Here is a 4,417-nt window from a genome sequence, read left to right as displayed (position 1 = left end):
TCATTTATCTTTGTGTTTTACCAAGGTCAGGCTTACTGTTGTTCCTTGGCTCATTAAGGCTATGCTTTCCATAGACCTAGTGGAAAAAATGCTTCCAAAAATACGGTAATCAGGTGAACTGGATTTCACCTGGAAAGGTGTAGATGTAATTGTCAAGAAATCCTATATTCCAAACAAGGCAATGGGATATATTACTAGTATAGTATGAATAACCAAAACCCCTTCCATCTACCATGAGCTTGGAAGTAATTTGAGGGGACTTATAAACCTCATGACAGTGCCTGAATTCCTTGGTCTTCTCCTGTTGCCCTTAGACATTCAAAATCTGCCTCTTCAAAGTCAGGTGTGGAAAGGCAGGGACAGGCTGGTCCTTGAAGGCAGCTGCCCAGGTCTATTTTGCAATGTCTAGTGCCAATTGTATTTGGGGGTAACTGAAACTAAGTATTTTCCTCTAACGTCGTTAATTGTGGGTTTTTGTGTGAGTTTGTTGGGTTTCTTTTACATTACAAACTGAATTAATAATCTTTGCCTTTATAAATATTCTCATCACGAAGTCACAAAATACTATTTTCAGAGCTCCTGAAGGCCATCACTGGAGAAGTAAACAAACTAGCCGTTTTAAAGGATAAGTAACAGGCAATTTGTTTTTCCACCTCACTACTTCCCAAAGTTTTCTATTAGGACACCTAGCTCAGCTTTTTGTTTTCTATGCTGGTAATAGGTCGCAGCAGTTCTCAGAGCAGCATGCTTTAAGTTTGCAAAATGAAAGCATCATTTTTCCCTGCAGTTTAGCTTTTTCTATCATATGTATTTTTCCTCATAAGAATTTCATTAGAACGCATGGCATTCTTTGGAGCTATACAATGCATTTTTTTCTGAGAGTCACAGGCTTAAAAAGCCTGTGGTAGCATCAGGCAGATTTGTTTCCTGTCATTTATTGCCCTGCTAGTACGAGTGCATATTTTTTTTCTAAAGCACATATCTTGTGGTCAGCTACATCTGGTGCTAATACACAATTACGGTAAATTTACATTTTACCAGCTGAAATTTCCTGTAAGCCTTCTGTGGCCTAGCAATACAAAATGAAAGTAAGCAAGCCATTCTAACAAATGAGAAATACTATTTGATTTATTTTATTTTGTTTGCTTTTCATGCTATCCTACCACAGCTTGTGCCAAGCATGAAAAAAACATATAGCAAATAGTAATTTTTAAGATATTTATAGACATCTTCCTTTGTCTTGATAAACATTGATATACCCTGTGGGTCCTTATGGGTGGGGATGTTTATAGCGATTAGTCAGCTCTGAAGGAGCTTGCAAAAGATCTGTTCTGCTCTGTGTATCATTCTAAGCTGTGCGTAAGAACAAGAACATCATGATTTCTTGTTCTCTCACATTAATATAGGCAACTCATACAGACATAGGCCCTAGGGCCAAAGGGGTTTTCTTGACTTGACTTTATAAGAAGTGGCCATTAGGCATGGGTGATATAAGGTGTATGTATTAGGTAGTAAATGTAGCTGAAACTTTATTCTGTAAGTCTTCAACTGCGACTGGAGATTCTCTACTGTGGTACATATAATAAATGATGGTGGTAAAGAAAATTACATTTTTTCCCCCTTTCCAAGGAAAAAGGAAAGTGATCGGAACCAGCAATATGAGTATTAATTGGTCGTTCCTGTGTAAAATGTTTTCCTATGTCCCCATGTTCACCATTTCAAAGATAAGAGGATTCAGTTTGTTCAACACTTTGCTCTGTGGTTGACTACAGAAGCCAGGAAACGTGTGAAATCTTTTTTCTCAGCTGACAATTTTTCCTAAGGATGATTTTTTTTATAATCAGGCAGATGAAGATAAGCATTCACCATACTGGTCCAGGATGGAGGCAGAGACTAGTGAACTCTGCAGCCGTGGGGCTAGCTGAGGACCTCACCTGCCTGGAGGGCTGAAACCAAACAACACCTCCTCAATCCAGTTTGTGCCCAGGCTGGCTGATGTAAAGGGATGTGAGGACCCACCATTTGAGCTTGCGTGGTGCTTTGTGCCACGCTTGGCCAAAGTGCATGGTATGTGCTAATTTGAAAATCACATATGTGAGCTTCACCTTGGCATTGCAGAGGTGGGTGAAGAAACAAGCTGTGTGGTGCTGTACAGCCCCACATCTCTGCTGAGCAAATTGCTTTTGCTCGGAGGAAGTAGTTTCTGCAGTGTGAATGTATCTGGGAACACTGCACGTTTTCTTTACAGGGTGGTGCTTTGCGGCCTAGGATAGCAGAAAGTCACATGGTGAAGGCACTGGTGACCTTTCAAACAGGCTGTCAGAAAGTGGGGAGCAAGCAAAGCATTCAGAGTACACCTTTCTTTTGGGTGTATTTGCTTATGTTTTAGATATCTTTCCAACCTGACCTTTTGAAAACCATCTGTTTACGCATCCCATGCACAGCTAGATCAGCAATGTGAGGCCCTGAGGGACAGGCCTAGAAATGCAGACCTGAGAGGGGTATAACCCTCACCAGCTGGGTGCCAGGGGCCAGCCCAGGCCCAGGAGATGGTAAGTGTCCTGCGCTGTCCTTGGGGCTAGTGTAGAGGCTGTGACTGCATGGGGCTGTAACCCGACCCTCATCAGCTCCCAGAAGTTCCCTTCTGCTGGATATGACATCTCAGTGGCCAGTGGCCACAGTTAGATCAGTTATCAAAGGGTCCTTGGCCATCAAGAACAGTGTGTGGCGGGGGGCTGTGCCAGGATGAGGGAGCTGTGGGACAGCCCAACTGCTCTCCTCCCCAGTGCATAGCCTTTCTTCTCCATATGACCTCTACAGGTCATATGTATGCCTTTTCAGCTATTTTCTGCATCCTGACTGTACTGGAAGCCACATGAGAAAGAGCTTCACTAGCCTGATCCCCAACAGGAATTTACAGCTGTGTGTTACTACAGCTACATGTTACAGAGAACAGACTCATAAAGGGGCGTATCCAAAGGCACGGTACTTTCAGTTTGGCCACCTGGATCTGCCAATGCTGCTCCCACAGCATCTGCCCTTCTCATGTAGAGAGAGAAGTCTTCCCAAGAAAGAAGATTTCTTCACTGCCGTGTCACAGAAACCACACGCATCAAAGAGATTCTGCTGGCAGGAGCCTTCCATGGATTAGCTGCATGACTAAAATTCCAAGGACAGAGTAATCGTATGAATAGGCACGCACATATGGGTGTATATGAGTAGCCCAGGTTCATCCCAGACTCTGCAAGAGGAAGACTTTTGGATGCAATTTCTTAATTCCTGACTGTGCTTTGTTCTAGTGATAAAAATGGATTATAGCCATTTAAAGATATAACCTGGCTTAGGCTAGGATAGAGCTCCATCCAAGGCTTGCCTGAGCTGCAGACTCTTTGCTTTCCTCGTCACAAAGTGAAATCTCTCAGTGAAATTAACTTCAAGAGAAGACTTTTATTTTGATTTGGGAGGAGGGAGGAAACATCTCTGGCAGACTCACTGGGGAAGATAAACTAGGTGAGAGTACATTACGTTTGGAAGATCATACCATACATAACAACACAGCAGAGGAGCCGGGCCTCAGCAGAAGATGCATTACTATTCAAGCAGAATGACAGGGTGGTCTGTAAGCAGAGGTGAGAGCTGATAGCCACCCGTTGGCCTCCCAAGTTGGTAGAGGCCACAGAACAGCATATAAGAATTCAGTGGTTTCTGCTCTAGCATTTTGTACACAAATGTTAAAGGACTTAGAGAAAGCTGGCATGCATGAGTGATTTGTATTGCACTTTACCAAGTCTCAAAGGAAGGAAGAAATGGTTTCATACCATACCCACATCTCCCACTAAATACAATTTGTTATTTGGCATTACATTGGAAAACACACCCCTGCAGGTTGCATGTAGAGCTACACTTTAGAACTTGATCCAAGATCTAGCTGGGTCCTTATGCTGCAGGCTAAATGTGCAGTGTCAGACCAACCCTTAAGTGGAATTGGCAAATGTGAAATTTGATTTCATCCATTCTGAATTTCAATGACTTTATCCTTCCCCATTGAGCTTTCATTTTCACTCACCTCAACTGATGTTTATCATTCGTTCTTAAATTCTCTTTATCAGATATTTCTTTAGTCATACTCTTCATGTTGTTTCATGGCACATCAGATAAGTTCCCTGAGGGCTGGCAAGCCTGGCTTCAGATTTTCACCAGAAGACATCAGAAGAGATGATCCTATGCACATACAGAACCACTGGTTTGCTTTGAAAATGTCCACCTTTCCAAATGATAGATTTATCTTCTGCTTCCTCTAGTCCACTGGAGTAGCTGTTCCCAGTCTTTCCTGATTTCTCCCTGGTCAGACTCACGGTCAGTATCTAAACCCATCCAAAAATTAACTGTCATTTTTTGTCTCAATATCTTGAATTTT

This window comes from Apaloderma vittatum, unplaced genomic scaffold (genome assembly GCF_000703405.1).
Source record: "Apaloderma vittatum isolate BGI_N311 unplaced genomic scaffold, ASM70340v1 scaffold5697, whole genome shotgun sequence".
Classification (NCBI taxonomy): Eukaryota; Metazoa; Chordata; class Aves; order Trogoniformes; family Trogonidae; genus Apaloderma; species Apaloderma vittatum.
Note: the sequence above shows the minus strand (reverse complement) of the source record.